We start from the raw sequence: 19,192 nt of genomic DNA on the forward strand, positions 1-19,192 counted from the left end.
AGAAGCCTTTCCCAGCATGCTTTTCTGGTAGCTACTCCTTTAAAGCTAGGAGACAGAGGGGGCCGCAGCCCTAAAATGGCCATTTTGGATTTGGGAGCAGCAGAGTGCATCAGCTTTCCTTCTAGATGGTGCGTGATTTTGATTTCTGTTATATTTTCCCCTCTCTCTCCTTCCTGTGAAGGTGGCATGTCTTTGCAACATGCTCATGTGATAATGAGTCTTGACACCACAGAGCAAACCAAAGTGCAAATCTGACTGTCACTAGTGGCTTTAGAGCAACACACAGGAGACAGGTGATAAATGCCCTTCTTTTAAAAATGTTGTTGCTGGAGGTAGAAGATTGCTGCATGACTAGTCCTGCAGGTCAAAGCCTTCTGTCTAGCCACTCACGGGAGCGAAGTTAAAATACTGTGCGCTTTAACATCCTGAGAAACTGATGCTTTGCTTTTAATGTTAGAAAATGTGGTTTTAGTTACACAAGTGAAAGTTATGGAGGAGGATTGACATGTTTCTTTTCCTGCAATAATCCAATAATGGTGCATATGGAGAGAAGAATGTCATTGCTAGAGTGTGGTGTTCGAGTTGAATTTATCTTTTCTCTGTTCAACACAATGTCAGTGCTCTACTTACACCCTGTTTGTAAGACTTAAGTGGAGAGCCTGTGCCGCCCTCCACACATGGGGGAATTTCACCCTTGGGCACGTGTCATTCAATCTTTGCCATGGGATATGGGCCAGTCAGCTAGTGACCAAATTCCCCCAGTATTAGCATTCTGTTTTATCCTGAAAACAAACACTGAGGGCTTGTCCACACTAACATTTCGTTTGTGGCAAGCTGAGGTGTGAATTAACCCTTCACTGGCCTGCCACGCACTAATGGTGCATGTGTGTGCCTTCCTGACTCGCATTAGTTCCTTAGTGCGCTTTGATCTTTCCTGTTTTGAAGTGGGAGTAGGATCAAAGAGAGTGCACCAGCAGGATCCACATGGACAGTTAGTACATGGCAGGCCAGTGCAGGGTAGATGCCCACCCTAGCTTGCTGCCAACTAAATGGTTGTGTAGACAAACCCTGAATCATAGAATTGCTGCTTCAGTTCTCAGATCCATTCTGCTGTGCAAGAATATGTGCAAGATTGCTTCGTATAGTACATTGTCTCCTGTGCTTTTTTCTAGTCCAGTTTTAAAGGGCCTGTGTGAATAGCACTGATACACTGGGAATGTATAATTGTTGCTCATAAAATCTATTTACAGTGTCTCTAATTAGCAGGTGCTCTCTCTGTCTGTGTCTCTTTCATTTTTGCCAAAAAGATACTTAGATAATCCTGGAAAAGTCACGTTTTCCTGGCATCAATCTGGATTGTTAATCAGAATGTTATGTGTAGATTGTAAATTCCTCTAGATGGTAGCATGGCTGTACTGGATCCTGATAAACAGGATTGGACAGCTATATAGATAATAAAAATATCTGGCGATATAATAGCAAACACTAAAAAAATAACAAGAGTGCCAGTGGGGTTAGAAATCCTCATGTTTCAGAGTTTAAGATCACTTCTAACTACTGGGAGTGAGAAAGACACTTTCCTCAGAGGCAGGTTATCCCATAAGTGCCTGCTTCAGGGTTTCTTGGTACATTTAACCCTCTGACTATTACATGTCCCTCTCTGCACTTGATCGGCAGAGGCTATAAATGTTACAGCTCCGACATCTGTTAGCTGAAGATGTTGAGGTTCATAATGGTCTCTGGCAGTCCCTGTTCGTGACCAAAGATTGAGTTATCACACACAAATCCGGTGCTGCCCCCCTTGCACACGGCTGAATTTCAGCTCATTTTACTGATCATTGTTTTTTGGAAGGTGGGGTGGGGGGGGCGAAAGAAAGGGTGATGTGAAGAAAATAATCTATAAATAAAAACAGCAAACTCTCCCGGAGGTGCTGTATCAAATTCTTTATCTGACAAGTGTTACAATCTACTGTCAAAATGCCCACCAGGTGTTTATAAGAAAATTCTCTCCCGCGTCCCTCTCCCCACTCCGCCCCCTTGCAAAGACTGTATGTTCCCAAAAGCATTTATTTACCCAATGACACTAATGGCTCCTTTGGAACCCTTACAGATTATTGTGTAAATACCTTTCTGAGGTATTTTTAAATGCATCTGATGTGCCCAAAAGACCGGAGCAGCTCCTTCAATGACCAGGATCTCCTTCAGTAAAAATCAGTAGGCTGTTGGGTTATGTCTCTATTTAGTGTTCTCTCGTTGTGAAGATACCAGGGGCCGTTACCAGAAAATAAACTCCCTTATACAGTGCCCGCTCGTACAGTAAGCGTCCTGGTTGGTATGTTTCCCATTGGGTTGAAGTCCGCATCTCAAAAACCCCACCACCACGGAAATTAGCCTTTTTTTGGCCTCCCTGCTGACAGCATCAGCAGAGAGGACTTGGATTAGGGACAAGGAGTGAGCTCCTCTTTCACCCCTAGAGGACAGAGTTGGGGAATGTTGGCAGAGCAGAGTGGGGGAAGCATGTATTGCTATTGTCCATTCGGTACTTGTTCTATCTAGAAATCAAGGTTGTCTAGCTGGTGGGTCAGCGTTCTGGGTGGAGTGTTGTATCTTGCCCCAGTTCTACATGTGATCGTCATTATAGTGGCCCTCGGTGCTAAACTGTGACTGTTCAATGAAGTCCGACTTCTGTAGCAGAGCGCCCTGGCCTGGAACCACCTGGGGCACTAGAGAAACTGCAACCTTTCATGTGGAATAGCTGTTCCGTTCAATTAATAGAGCTGTGAATGGTGTCCAGAACTGTGTTGAAGCTGTATTAGTTTTACTTGGGTTTTATTTTCCTCTATGTCCCAGATTCCCCAAAGACAGAGCTGCACTGGCTTCTGTCACCAGGGCTGTCAGGCTAGCATGTCCACAGCACAAAATTCACATGGCTCAGTTAAAAAAGGCAGAGGAGAAAATGCATGTAAGAGACCAGGAAAGATGGTCTAGTGGTTAGAGCACCAGCCTAGGACTTGGAAGACCGAGATTCAATTCCCTGTTCTGCCCCAGATTTCCAGTGTGACTGTGGGCAAGTCACTTAGATCCAGATCCTCAAAGGTATTTAAGCTCCTAACTTCTGGGACTTAGTCTTTTTGTTCCCCCTCTGAAAAATGGGGATAATATTGTTGTCCTAACTTACAGGGAGGGTTGTGAGGGTAAATATATTTGACTGTGAGGCAATGAGCTATAACAGAGATGAACGTCTTATCAGTACCTAGGATAGATAGGAGGAAAAAGTTTAAAGAGTAAAACAAATGATTACCAATAGCTCAAAGCCCACAAGTCCAGTACAATCCATTTGCACAAGTGAAGGGTGAAATAACCGTCCCATATATGGCAAAACCAGATGGTGATGTTACCAGAGCACTTAGACCCACATCCACAAAGGGACTTAACTTTTTTCACGTTTTTGTTGTGTTTCTTTTCCATTTGTATGGGTGCTACTACATCTCAGGCGCTGATTTAGGGGTTCTGGGCCATGAATCAGATCCTGTTGGCTTCCTTCCCTAAGTGAGAGTGGATTTGGGGGCGTTAAAAGAGACTTGGTTAGGTGGCACTCTAATTATATATGTGGGAAAACATGTTGTTGTGTGTTTGTTAACGTTTAGATTTACAGATATCCCTTTCCTTTAACAAGTCTCTTTGCACGGAGTTAAACACAGCTCTCTCTCTTTTACATATTAGCTTTTCTAGTGCTGTTAGTGTGATCCTTTGACATTTCTAGGGCTGGCACTACTTGTCAGACAGTTGTTCAGGGCTTCAGGGCAATCACAACCTTTTGTGTGGATGATTTTGAAACATATCACGTTGACTTTGAAATGTGTTTTACCTTTTGAAGTATGAATTAAAATTTCTGAATGAAAAGTAGTTTGGCCCACGAAACTCAACTTTTCATTTTGAAGGCGTCAATTGATTTTTCAAAAATTGTTTAAATCAGGAGTTTCCTTGAAACCGGCCCTTTCCCACTAACAGTTTTGTTTTCCGTACATCGGCATTTTCCAAAGGGAAAAATGCTGTGTCTGAAAATTCCTGACCAGCTCTAGTTACACCCAGACAGCGGATGTGCACGATGCTGCCATACTGATTGTATTGTATAGGATGCAGGGCAACAGAGAGTCGGGTATTGTTATCATTATTCTGTGGAACTGAATGGAGCCAGAATGCAAGGGACGTAAGCGATCCATGTACACTTGCTGCAAAAGAAATGTCATCCGCCCATGACTGATCAAACAGCTATGTGCTGTACCAGTTAATGGACGTGTACAGCCATTCCTGTCCCATGCTGCCAAAGTTCTATCACTTGGATTTTTATTACTTTGTCATTTGGTTAATCCAGGATCCGAGCAGTATTTGTTCACCGCATGTGATTATCATCTAGTTTGTTCCATTCTTTGTTTCTCATCAAATATTACTCTGGCATTAAAAGGAATTGAGCGTAAAGGCAAATATCTCATCTTTCCCCCTCTTGATATTTCATTAAGCTGCATGTTTACCTTGGATGACAAGATACTGCATACAGAGTGTGAAAAGTTTTCCAGCCGCACCTGCAACCTGCTATCTTATTCTGTCATCAGAGAGAATGAAAACATATTTGGCTATGCAGATTTCTGTTCTTTACAAGACAGAGGCTCAGGCTGTAGAACAACACAGTGGCACAAAGGGCCAGATGGTGCTCCCAGTTAAACCAGTATAAATCTGGAATAACTCCACTGTGCATCTGACATTCTGAGTAGGCTGACAACCGATGTGTCAGACCATGGGGGAGAGGTATCAGGGATGCTTTTCTTGAAAGAAGTTGGAAATAACTCAACAAAGGTGAAACTCACCCCTGTGCAGAGAACTAATGCAAAGACCTTATGCATCCTTCTTAACGGAGACATAAATGGTGCATGGGCCTTATACTGAATATCTGCATGGGGTTGAATTTCACCCTGTGAGAGGATGGAGGTTTGTTGATGGAGTAACTTATCGTTGGTAGGTGCTGGCCTTATTGTTTGTAGCTGGCTCTAGCTTCTATCTCGCTAAATTGTAGCCCCCCAATTAGCAACATCTAGGAGACTCAGCAGAGTGCTCGCTTACACCAGTTTTATCTTACTTTAGCTCTGATTTGCACTGGCGGAAGCAAAGGGAGAATCAGGTCTTATGTTATGTATGTACGTCTTTATTTATTTTTAAACAAACTTTAATGCTGCTGTCTGGGTGCTCTTGAAAACATGCTTGAACTATAGCAATATGGCATTTTACACCAGCTGGCCCTACAACTCCAGAGATGTTAATGCAGCACTTTCTATGAGCCGAAGCATGCTCTGCTCCAGAACTATTGGGGTTGGGCCCTAATTTCACTAAGATCAAGGAGATTTTTTCCATAGAGTGGGATTGTTTTTGCAGAAGGGGCCCTTGTGAGAGGTAACAAGAGTGGATGGCAGTCAGGGGAGGATGAAACAAGGACTACTTTGAAATTGAGTTCAGCCCTAATAAGGCCTTTGGGCCGGATTGTGTTTGGAGTTACATGGGTGTAAATCCACAGTCGTTCCAATGAAGTTGCCAAAGAGCAGTGTCACTGGGGAAGGGCAGAAGGAGAAAGCAAACCAAAGCTGCAGAACCTGGGGGAAGTGGAGAGCAGAATTCACTAGACACATTTTGCAAATCTTAATTATTGTCGTCAGGGCTCAGATTGGACTGAGTTGTAGAGCAGAAACATTTTTTTATTGGTTCCCATCTTGCTTCCCAGGAAATCTCTAACTCCTACAGGTGTGAAGATAACCTTGGAAACGTGAACTGAATGTAACTGATGTGGTGATGTGGGCCTGAACGTGCAGGCAGCCTGAAACAATAACCTTGACATGCCCCATTCATCCCAACAGAGTGTTGACATGGATGCTTAATGATGATCCTTTAAATGTACCGCCTCTATTTAACTCCTAAGCCTGGCTGGTGACTGCATTCAGTGCCCAGACACCACTTTAAATACGCTTACAAGGATGAGATCAGAATCTGACCCTACGGGTCTGTCTAATGGGTCTGAGAGGAGAAGATGGAAGTGTCAGATTCTATGCCTAGTTTAAACCCATTGATTTCAGTCTACTACACCAGGGAGTAGTTGGCCTAGAGTCCACCGAGGGAGCATCTCTTGGCGTGTCCTTATAGCAAAAGCTGGGCCTGGGCTGACCTGCCTGGGCTAGCTTGACTCTAGCTAGCGCGGGTAACAATAGTCGTGAAGACAGCGCAGCATGGGATGCAACATGAGTAGTACAAGCCAGGCATGGAGCCTGGGTATGTACTTGGCTATCTAGCCCACACTGAAGTCCATGCTGCGCTGTCTTCACTGCTATTGTTACCTAAGCTGGCTTGCGTAGGCTAGCCTGTGCCCACCTTTTGCTATGTAGACATATCCTAAGAGACATTTCTGTGTGGGGCTGGAGTTTTGCCCAGGGTGTTTCCTTTTGTTTTCTACAGTTTGCTGGCAGCTGCGAAGAAAGCTGCTTCTGGCAGCCTGCAGGGAATCGATCAAGCAGAGGAATGCTCAGAGTTCCTGTCCTTCCCCTTAGAAACTGAAAGCCACAAGGAGATATAAGCCAAGCGGTTATTTGTGCAGCAGCCGGAACGCTTTTTTTCTATTATATGCTTGTAAAAATCTCCTTTTCCAAGGATCTCTTTAACGAGCTGTATGTAGAGGAATTTATGCTGATCTGTGCCCCTGAGTCTGCCTTGCAAATGCGATGAACTGTCACCTGGTGAAAGAAATTTTATTAGATAAATACGACAATAATTCCTCCTTTCACTAGAACAAATAGAAGGCAAGGAGGTTTGACGTACTGTTAATACCCAGCAAAAGGCAAGGGAGGGGTAGAATCCGGTTAGCTCACCAAATAATGGCAGAGGTCTCTGGTGATAGGTATGTGAATGGAAAGAGTGTCTGTAGCAATACTAGGGAAGGCAAAAAGGTTCCCATGAGTTTGTCCCCTTCTGATCTGAGATTCTGGGCAAAAAACTGATCACTTATAGGGGTCAGGAAAGAATTACTCCCTGGAGGAAGCAGCATACAAAATATGATTTCTTTGCCTCTTTTTCTAAAGTATAAGGCTTTGCTACTTTCAGAGGCAAGATACTGGCCTAGATGCCACAATGGTCTGATCTGATTTGTTTGTTTATTTATTATTAGTTGTATCACTGTAGCACCTAGGAGCTCTAGCCATACTCTAGGACCCTATGGTGCTAGGTGCTGTACAAACAGAAGAAAAAGCTGGGCCCCGTCCCCAAAGAGATTACAATCTAAGTATAAGACAAGAGACAACAAGTGGATACAGTGTTGTTGTAGTCATGTTGGTCCCTAGATATGAGATAAAGTGGGTGAAGTGAGGTCTTTTATTGGACCGACTTCTGTTGATGGAAGAGCCAAGCTTTAGAATTCTACAGAGCTCTTCTTGAGGTCTGGGACGGTAATAAGAGTATCGCAGGTAAATACAAGGTGGAACAGATTATAAAGCATCGTTCGCCCAGAGATGAGAGTGGTTTTTGTCTTTTATCACTTTTCATAGAATGGTCACTCAATAGCTGATCTCTGTCCTCATCCTCAAAGAAAACCTGCACAACATCTTCGAAAAATGAGCCTGGGTGCTTAAATAAGTAACTCTGCTAGACACCAAAAACCATGGACTCAGTAGAGAGTCCTCAACAGGACTCAGACGTGTTTTATGTCTCGTTACAACAGTCCGTATCCCACTAACTCTCCTTTGTATTATGACTGCAGAGGTCTTAATTGCCCACTTCATTTTGAACAGTTTCTTGCAACACATTAACTCCTTATGCTTAACAATCTGTTCCACTTTGTATGTAGCTGTGACACTCAGATTATTTTTCCCATGTACTTCCTCTATTAGCAGTTCTTTGAAGCCACCCCCGCTATGGAGAGGTGTGCATGTAGTAGTTCAAACTGGATTCTCCAGAGACCCACAGACAAAGAAGACTCACGGCCTTCCTCCTGGTCCAGCAAATGAACAGGACCTTTGGTTCATAGAACTCAATCCTGAGGGGTCGATAGGAAGGATTTGACCCACTGAAGCCCCATAAGACTGTGTGCTTGTTCTAAGCTGAAGCTCTGATGAACTTGTAACCACAATACTTCTGTACTTGACACTGGTGTGACTGCTGCTGGAATACTGTGTCCAGTTCTGGTGCCCACCGTTCAAGGAGGATGTTGCTAAATTGGAGTGAGTTCAGAGAAGGGCCACGAGAATGTTTAAAGGGTTAGAAAACATGTTGTTCAGTGATACTCAAAGTGCTCAATCCATTTAGCTTAACAAAGAGCAGGTTAAGGGATGACTTGATCTATAAGTCTATAAGTACCTGCATGGGGAATAAATATTTAATAATGGGCTATTCAGTCTAACAGAGAAAGGTATAACAGGATACAGTGGCTGGATAGTGAAGCTAGACATATTCAGACTGGAAATAAGGTGTACGTTCTTAACAGTTAGAGTCATTAACTATTGGAACCAATTTACCAAGGGCTGTGGTGGATTCTCCATCACTAACAACCTTTAAATCAAGATTGGATGTTTTTCTGAAAGGTCTGCTCTAGGGATTATTTTGGGGAAGGTCTCTTGTCCGTGTTACGCGGGAGGTCAGACTAGATGACAGCAATGGTCCCTTCTGGCATTGGCCTGATGATGTGACCTGACGTGGCAGAGGCTACAGCCCGTGGCAGATTCAGTGTGGCAGGGAGGCAGAATGTCAGAGACGAGGGTTAAAGAAATTCTAAACTTTCTTAGGGTCCCAGCCTTAAAGAATTTTGGGGATTTTACACTTTGATGTTTTAAATACATTATCCAAAATCAGGGTCTGGTCCTGCTGAGAGACACAGCAGGACTGACTCTAAACTTGTGTACATAGTGGCTTTGACTGAAAAATAGATCTTTAAAGTTGAATTTCTTATGTTTTGAACTCTGTCTCCATTTGTGGAACGGACTCTAAATAACAAAATAAATAGAAAGCTCTTAGATTTCAAAGCACTTTGCCAAAGACAGGTCAGGATTATTACCCCCATTTTTCAAATGTGGAAGGAGACACAAGGAACGGGAAATGATTTGCCCAAGGCCCCACAGCAGGTTGCTGGCAGAGTCAGGAGTACTGACTTTCAGTCCAGTGCCCTATCCACTAGGCCATGTTGCCTTTAAATGTGTACTGCTGAGTAGCAAATGGCTAATTTACCCTTTGTCTCTTCTTGCTCTTCCTTTCCATGTGAACCTATCAGATTGTTGCTTTAGAGAGACACAAAGTGGGTGAGGAGTAATAACTTTTATTTGACCAACTTTTGTTGGTGAAAGAGAGAGGTTTCGATTCAGATGAGTCCCACTGTTTTGGTTCCTGGCTCATTCTGTCTACGTGAATTTTATTTGTCCAATGTGAATTGCTAGCTTTGGGCTCTGACAAAGTACAGGAATATGCCTGTCTGAGGACGGGAGGGACAGGGGAAGCTTCATCTGAGTTAACCTTCCCTGTTCACTGCTGCTCATAGCATGGCTCAGCAACCAATAGCTGCTGTTCCCACAAAAAAGCGTTCGAGCTGTTTTGTATCACGTCCGTCGAGGTACAGATAAGCAGGGGTGCGGGAACGATTTTTGTAGCAGGGATGTGGAAGGCGGAAACCATATATTTGGGTTGTTGTTAGTACTTCAAGCGAGGGAGGGGGGCAGCAGCCCCCCTAGTTCCAGCACTTATGCAGCTAAGATGCCGCAAATGAAAGTCGCCTCCTGAAAGTTCTCTCGCTTCACATTCACTTTAGTTCTAACCGGGTGAATGGTAGTCAGCATTTGTTATAATGCGGTGGGCCATCGTAGCACTGTACGTGAACATTGTGGGTGTTTGGATCTAGATTCGTTTTCTGTGTTTAGGCTTCTACAGCATTCCCAAGGTCCAGGTAGTGCAAGCCACCGCCAGCTGTACTTAGAAGGTATTCTTCTGCCTGCCTAAGTGTATGGGGATGGCTGAGATGACCTCCTGAGGTCCCTTCCAGCCCTACATTTCTGTGATGGCTCCACTAGGCACCGTTTCTTTCTTCTGGGAGGGGACGATGCCCCTTGTCTCTCTCCTGCCCCGTCTGGGCTGTACTGATGTAACCGATAGCAGTTTGGTTCAGCCGGTAAGAAATCTCCAGAGTTCCTAAAGGAACAGGCCTCTCTCTCTTTCCCCTGACAAATCCTTTAGCTCTCTGGATGTCAGCCCTTGTCTGGGCTCCAGATCACTACATGTTAATGCCCTGGTGCTGGCTGGGATGGCTTCGTCTTTGACTGTTTATGTGAGTGTTTTCTGCCTGCATCATGGCACTGACCAACAAAGAGCATCGGTTTTCAGAGCCTGGTCTCTCCTCTTAAGTTGCTGATCATATCCAAGGGAATGATCTCCAAAAGGAATCAGGATTAGTTCTTAGCTTACCGACTGGTACAGATCTGCAGCTCAGTTGTTCCCACACAGGAGAGGTCAGCATAAAATCCTGATACATTGTCCCTCGGAGATCGCCCCAGAAATGGTTAAGGATGCAAATCAAAGGCCTGACCCTACTCTCATTGATAGCAATGGGAAGAGGACTGAACATTAAACATGTTTCTGGTTGAGCTGAATTTCTTTAATCAAAGAAGCTAATTTGCCTGCTAGCTGGGCTGCAGAAACAGAGTAGTGTTTCAGAGTTTTCAGAGACAATGCAGTGCATTTAGGGTTTAATCCTTCTCCCGCTGAAATCAACGGGAGTTTTGCCACTGATTTAAATGGAAGGAGGAGGATAATAATAATATTTAGTCTTTATATAGTGCTACACATGTTCAGAGGCTCTCATATCATTATTGTAAGGACTCGATCCTGATTAATTAGTTAGTAGAAATGATCATGAAGCCTGAACCGTTATGGAATATATAACAGCTTGTTTTAGGACATTTTCTATCTTTTAAATAGTGTTGATGGGGAGCAGAGAATTATGGGCTACTGGTTAGAGCAGGAGGAAAAGATATAAAGGACCTGAGTTATCTTCCTGGATCTGCTGCGGAAGCAGTGTGTGGCCCGCAGCAAGCCACCTTGCCTCTCAGTGCCCAAATTCCCCTATGGACCTTCGGTAAAATGGGGTGATTACATTTTTCTACCTCCATGTGGAGAAGAGGAGGTGCTGTAAAGCTTAAATAAGGTGTGAGACCTTTGGCTGAATGGCACCGGGTGATATTTCTCAGCTACTCTGGATGGCAAAATCAGACAAGCTTCAGTCCACTGCATGTACCTAATGGCTGTCAATAGCATGAACATCTGAACTGAGAGACAGGTGACTAGTACATGCCAGAAACTCTATTTCAACATGAACGTTCATCTTTGAAATGAGGATTCCACATTCCCCACTCCTTGTACATGGCAACACCTAGAAGAAAACAAATAAGATACATATTGGCATGGATCCTGGCAGCTTCAGCAATCTAAGTCTCTAAAAAGGATTAATATTATCTTGCTGGCGTAAAGGGCCTGATAATCGCACATTCTGTTTGTTTCAAACTGGGCTGGAAAAAAAAATCGCTCAAGGGGAAAGTCTGGCATTGTTTCCTGCACTGAAGTGCACCATTCACTCAAATTAGGAGTGTCTCCTTTTGAAGTTTAATCATCCATTATGTCTGTAGACTAGTGGTTACAGCTAGAAGTCGGGAATCAAGGACTCCTGGGTTCTGCTCCTGGCTTTATGGGACTAATTTTTTGGGTCTGATTCATTGGTCCCTCTTCCCTTTTTGGACACCTGTGTGCTTCCTATATTCTGGTGCTGTGAAGGGGCCTGCTTAGCTCCTGATGTAACCTATAGCAGCCTCAGGGTTGCTCTAATTTATGCTCTGCTTCCAATGTCCCCTGGAAAGTAGAGAATAGCCATAGAAAAGTGCAGTGCACCTGGCCATATCCCCAATTCATTCCCTGCACTGGGGCTGGGAACAGAGCTGGTGGAGAACCTTTATGTCAGCTTCACACTGGCTGGGGGCGGCCCCCTGCACATATTATATATATGGGCAGTCTTTGGGGGGAAGGGGGGCTATTTGTGAAACTCTGAGACCCTCAGATAAAGGAAGCTATAGAAATTTCAAGTCAACTGCCATGACTGCTCTGCGAAGCTGAGAACGGTAGAATCCCAGGAGGTCTCCATCCCAGAATTCCAGGAGCTCTCACCCTTCTCTCAAGGCTTATTTACATGAGTAATTATTCTGCTATCGCTATGCCAGTCAGTTTCCCCATGTAGACAAGCCCTTTTCAAATGAGACCTTCAGTTCTCCCCAAGGGCAGCAACAAAGGGCCTTTGGTGCCTCCACCCAAGCTGTATTTACCAGGCTCACGTTAACACCTGGGTTATCGGTTCCTGCTGCAGGACTCCACAGTGTTCTGAAACCTGCCAGTGTTTCACGGGAAGATGGTTCACCTGGCATAGGATTATGTTTTACCCTTGTGCCAGGTACCCAACACCTTCAGCAATCTGCTTAAAGCCTGATACTTTTTTGAAGACAACAGTATCCAAAACAAAAAAAAGCATCCAGATGAGGAAGAGGGAAGGAAAATTGATTTACCATGAACTTTTGCACAGAGAGAGGTGGCTGGGTATCATGAGATGTTAGAAACACCAAGTAAGAGCATATACAATATGATGAAAGGATAGTCTTGGGGGTTCAGGCACTTGAGAGATCTGTGTCAGTTCCCAGACCAGGTTCTTGGTGTGACCCAAGTCACTTAACCTCTGTGCCTCAGTTCCTCGTGTGTAAGATGGGGAATGACCTACATTGTCTGCCAAACTCCATCATGGGAGTTTAACTTCCTGAGAACTCCATCATGGGAGTGTCTGGGATGTGGTCTTCAATCTTCATAATGTCAGATTTTCAAGGGTGCAGCACCTACAAATGAAGCTGGATTCCCAAAAGAGCTCAGCATGTTAAGAACAAAACTTGTCTGAAAATCTGGTGCCTGTTGCGGGTGTGGAGGATTTAGGATAAACTGGCCTTTATTTAGGTACCTAAATGGTGCTTAACTCTGGTCCACAGCTCCACAATACTCCCCGAGCTAGAAAGGAACAAGGCAATAACAACATCTGTGGCACCAGTAACCTCCGACTCCATCTCCCAGCATAGTTATCATTTATATTTGTTACTAGGTTGCTTCTCCTTTACCAGCAGGAGAACACTGTGGCATTGTAAGAGGCTGAACTTCAGGGGGCTGTTGGCCGTGCTGACTGTGTCATCGGAACATAAGCTGTAATCAGAATAAGTTACTTAGAACTGGAGCACATTTTTTGTCCAGGGTAATTTTGTATATTGTAGCTCTTGGTTCAGTTCCATTGCTGTGCTTTGCAGATTGCATTGTTTGGGGCTTGTAACTTCTTGGTTTTGCTGATATTGCTTTATTGCCTGGATGCTGCGTGCGTGTGCTTTCTAATTTGGATATACCTGCACTCATCTGGTGAGCTTAAAAGGCTTTCCTCGTGCTGTTCATAAGGGCACAGGACTAGAGGATGATATTCATGCCTTGTCCTTATATAGCACTTTTCATCAGTAGATCTCACATTGTTTGGCAAAGTATCATCCCATTTTAAAGACGGGGAAACTGAGGCACAGAGCAAGGAAGTGATTTGCCCAAGGTCATTCAGCAGCCTAGTGGCCGGAGCCAGAAATAGAACCCAGGACTCCTAAATCCTAGTTCAGTGCTCTATCCACTCACTGGGTGAAGATGCTGGTCTCATCCATTGTGGCATTTTGTATATCTCTGCATTTCTCTGAATAAAGTTAGCCCAACAGAATTAATGTGTTCCCGTATTATCACTCTCTGTGATATGAGGGCAGGATATTTATGACCCTCATTCTCTGTTGTGCCTCAGCCCCCTGGTGTGTGTAGAATGGAATTTCATTGGTGTAAGGGGGTTGCCTGGGTCAGTGGTTCTCATCCTTTCCAGGCAACTGTTCCCCTTTTCAGGAGTCTGCTTTGTCTTGCGTACCCCCAAGTTTCCCCTCACTTAAAAAAGACTTGCTTACAAAATCAGACCTAAAGATACAAAAGTGTCACAGCCCACTGTTACTGAAAAATGGCTGACTTTCTTATTTTTACCATAAAATTATCAAATAAATCAATTGGAATATAAATATTGTACTTAACATTTCAGTGTATAGCAGTATAAACAAGTCAGCCATTGTCTGTATGAAATTTTAGTTTGTATTGACTTTGCTAGTGCTTTTTATGTAGCCTGTTGTAAAACTAGGCAAATATTTAGATGAGTTGATGTAGCCCCTGGGAGATCTCTGCGTACCCCCAGGGGCACGCGTACCCCTGGTTGAGAACCACTGTCCCAGGTATTACAGACCTGCCCTGTGTTGTCCCTCACAGTCTTAGTTTAAGGAGTGTGGCTGGAGCATGCAGCATTTGCATTCATTGATTCCCAGGCTGGAAGGGACGATTGTGATCATCCAGACTGACCTCCTGTACAATACGGGTCATAGAACTTCCCTGAAATAAATCCTAGAGCATCTCTCTCAGAAAAAAATCCAACTTTGGTTTAAAAATGGTCAACGATGCGGAATCCTCCATGACCCTTGGTAAATTGTTGCAATGGTTAATTCCTGTCACCTTATTTCCAGTCTGTATTTGTCTAGCTTCAGCTTTCAGCCATTAGTCTGTGTTAGATCTCTCTCTGCTGGACTGAAGAGCCCATTATTAAATATTTGTTCCCCATGTAGGTACTCATAGCCTGATCAAGTCACCCTTGAACCTTCTCTTCGTTAAGCTAACTAGATTGTCCTCTTTATTATTTATCACACCCCCAGTTTTTGTGTCATCTGCCAACTTGATCAGTGATGATTTTTATGTTTTCTTCCAGGTTATTAATAAAAATGTTAAACAGAGTAGGGCCAAGAGCCAATCCCTGTGGGACTGCATTGGCAACACCCTCTTGATGACAATTCCCCATTGAAAATGACATTTTGAAACGTATCAGTTTAGCTAGCTTTTAATCCATTTAACATGAGCAGTGTTCATTTTATGTTATTCTAGTTTTTGAATCAAAATGTCGTGTGGTACCAAAATCAAAGGCCTTACAGAAGTGTACGTGTATTACGTCAACACTATTCCCTTCAGCGGTCCTGATGAATAACCTATAAAGGCCGTTGCTGTCAGGACACACACTAGGATTGTCTATTAGCCTGGGACTTAGGAGACCTGGCTTCAGTTCCCAGTTGCTGAGCACACGCCGCTCCCATGGACTTCAGCTGGAATGGTGGGTGCTCAATACCCTCAAAATCACAACCTGAGTATTTGGACACCAAACCTATTGGCTGCCCTTCGCTGTTCATCCCATCGGGTTCTTCTGGTGGATCCAGCAGTGTAGTCTTAGGGTGAAATCCTGGCTCCACTGAAGTCCGTGGCAAGGTGTTTTAGAAAAGATTGAAACCCGCATGTGTCAGGGCTTCAACCAGCCTCTAACTTTTGGGGGTCAAAGCCAACTTTCCATAAGGTAGGTTAACCTTCCTCTGACACAGCTGGTACTGGTCACGTTCATATTGCGTTATAAGGAGCACTGATCGGATCTATGATGGCAATTCTGATGTCTTTGTATTCTTTACCCACCCTGAATGTTAGCCCACATGAGTTAACTTGTTCCCGTCACTCTGCTTTGCAAATGTTGTTTAGGTCAAACAGAATGTTTTCTTGGCTGCCTTCCTGCAGGTGCTTGCCAAGTATGTGGTTTATTGCATGCAAATGTTAGTCAACAGTTACGTTATCCAATGGCAGCCCCCTTTTTTTTGGTAGCGTTAAAGAAATGGTTTGGCAGAAATGAGTGTAAATGTTATGTCAGCATTAGACACTATTGAATCCTGATAGATATGTTGGCTGTGGAGCATGACGCTAATTGACTGATGTTAAATGATGCCTTCTGTTTCTAGTAGTGCAACAAACCGGGGTTCTGCTTTGTTAAGGCTGATTAAAACACTATGCCTCCATAGCCTGGGTGGGATTTTCTTTTATGTATTAATCAAGAGGAAATTTATCACACATTTATCAGAGCAAGAGTTTGCTTTTGTCATTCCTATTGTGGTCATTAATGCTTTAACGCTGGATTATTTGGATATCAAAACATTACAGCTTTTTTTTCTCTGTGTCCTTGTGCTTTGTGTTAAAATATCAGCTGGAAGCCTTGCTGTCCTCTGTAGAAAAGCACTAGGGGGATTCGAAAGAAAAGAGTTGCAAAGGAGGAAAAATAATTAAAACCCCCCCAAACCTGAAGCTCTGTAGGTAGGAGTCAGCCAACAAACTCTTAATGGCAGGCACCACAAAATAATCTGTGGGTTCCTTGCCTAAGCAAGTTGAAATGTTAGCGTTGCAAGTTGCATCTCTGAATGTGAATGTGGTCATGGTGGGTGAGATGTTACCTGAGTTCCCAAAATCAGCTTTTTGCAGAAGCACTGGTGCCAGGTGTGTGTGCATGCATGCAGGACGCGAGGGCTAAATTTGTCCCATTGAAACCAACAGTTTCACAAAGGTTCTCTTAGGTTTTTGCCATTCTTCCTTCTGTCCTGCGGAAGATACTTGCGACTGGCGCACAATACCTTATTGTAAAGTAATGTAAGGATTTGTTTTGGCCCTATAAGGCCAAATTCTATCCTCAGTTGTACCCCCATAAATCTGTTGAAGTCAAGGATGTTTCTCTGTCAATTTACTTCAGTGCAGCTGAGAGCAGAATTTGCCCCCTTGTACCTGTTCCAGGGATATAGGACTTCAGACTCCAAGGCTGTCATGCATGCACTTTTCACAACCAGTTAAAATCACGGTTTTGAAAATGTGCCCCACAGGCAACATAGCGGGGCCATGTATGGCTTGAAAGGAGCGTGTGTGTGGCCTGGGCTCACGGCTTTATGGCTATTTCCTTACAGAAATATAAATCCACTCAATTAACAACAATAAAAGTATTTTGAGGGAAGATTAACACGTCAGTTCAGCTTTGTATGCACAAACCACTACAAGGCGTCGTTATTCTAGACATGCTTCTGCTCTTGCTTACACTACTGTGAATCAGGAATATGTTCCAGAGAAATCAATGGCGTTACACCCATGTAAATCTGACACCAGCTCAGAGCCAAATCCCATAAGGCTGATTCTTCACTGCCTGGCACCTGGTGCTGTTATTTACAATTGCACAGAGTGGGTGTAAAATGCTACTCAGTCAGAAGAGGAGCAATTTACACATACTTTCCACTGGTATAAGGGTTGCCAGCTTTGTAATATTTAAAAACCGGACACTCCAGCAGGAGACCCTGCCTCTTCCCCCAAAGCCCCACCCCTGCCCTGCCTCTTTCCCTTTCCCCATCCCCTCCACTCTGCCCAGGTTGGCAGGGACTCGCATGCAGAGCTGGGGCTGGGAGCTGCAGCTGCCTGACTCGGGTAGGAGGTGGCCCTGGCTGAGTAGGGGCTGGCGGGAGGTGACCCAGTGCCTCCCCTGCCTGCAGTAACTGTATTTCGTGTGTTCGCTCAGTATTTCTGACTGGACACTCGGGTCCCCTTTTCAACCGGACTTTTCAGTCAAAAACAGGGCACTTGGCCACCCTAATAAATGAAGATATGAAGTGCAGGGCCACAGAGGAACAGGCCCTGGAAGGCTGAACTGCTTTGTGGTGTGAACAGATTTTTTTAAAAATCCAAGTGCCAAAAAAAATTGGCCCAAATTCATTTTGGGTGTCTAATTACTACCCTGACTTTAATGGGTGCAAGTGGCCCATTTTGCTTTCTTGTGAGTTTGGAATAAGCTTCCATAGTGGAATATGGATGGTGAAAGTGACTCATTTGAAAGAAATACTTACTGCCTAACTCTGGAATTTATGATAGAAAGAGGTTTCTGTACGGCTTTGCTAATTTTTTTTTTCTGTTCTGATGGAAGTACTGCAGATTGGAGCATTGCAGAATACCTGATCAGAAAGCTGAACAGCATAGAACTTATTTCTGAGTTTGAAGGGTGAAATTCACCCCCGTGCAGAGAGCCTGCACAAAGCCTCATGTGAGCCTTCCAAGGAAGGCCTATATGGGATGTCGGTGGTGAGACCTTGTTGTGGCCCCCCTACGTGGATGAATTTCATCCCAAGGCCACACACCTGCAAACACACTCGTTGTTAAATTTAAACATTTGAGTAGTCCCATTGAGTTCATGCAACTGCTGTCATGCACAAAGGTGTGTCGGAGCGGGGGCTACGAATATAAAAATAAGAGCTGTGTGTCTCGTATCTGGAAAGAGGGACAAGTGCATGGGGAGTAGTTTACAGGGTTAACCCACATTGCAAACATTTAGGTGCCTCTCTGCATACGGTCCATACGGTCCATAATAAGTTTTAGCTAGAATAAGCGCCTTACTATCTAAACGGCTATTTGCTAGAGAGCCACTTATTTGCTGCTAATCAGGTGAATGACACCAGCTTTAATGTAAGTCTTGAGTAGTAAATAAATGGGGATGGGGAGGGAATGAGGGAAATTGTTCTCATTCCTGCAAGGTGTGGTGTCTTCTCAGTAAATGAGAGTTGAGCCTCTTCAGCCCTTGTCAGGATGTGCAATTCCCTGGCTGGATGGGACCCAGTGTCCTTTTAACAGTAGGGTTGTAGGAGACGTTGGTAGAATTAAGTGTTAACCTACTCTTAACAGGGATGGGGGGTGATCAGATACCTGCAAAACTGCTGCATCTGCTGTTCATGACCATTTTATTGTGTGCAGCTCACACTGGGCCTGAACCTGCCATAGTGACACATGGGAGCAATGTCTAGTCGTGGCATTCACCCCGTTGACTTCAGCGGGGCTTCTCATATATGGAAGTGCTACTCATAGGAGTACGGTATTGCAGGAATAGGAGCAAAATCATGGCTTGAGAGCCAGAATCACGTTTGTGGACACAGGACACAACAGCACCGTGCTAGGGAATGGATTATACCCGTGAAAGGCTGCGTGAAGGACGCTTAGGTGGAGATCTGCATCCGTGGCATCTTAAGGATGCAGTAAGAGCTCCCTTGGATCCTGATCCAAAGCCCATTGAGCATTGTGGACAGACTCCCATCAGATCCTAGCGGTGCAGCCTTTAAGCACTGGTAGGTGTGAAAGAGGAGCTGGCCGCCAGCCATGACCCTTAACCCAC

Source organism: Emydura macquarii, unplaced genomic scaffold (assembly GCF_026122565.2).
Source record: "Emydura macquarii macquarii isolate MOO-44397 ecotype Brisbane River unplaced genomic scaffold, CSIRO-AGI_Emac_v2 contig_967, whole genome shotgun sequence".
NCBI lineage: Eukaryota > Metazoa > Chordata > Testudines > Chelidae > Emydura > Emydura macquarii.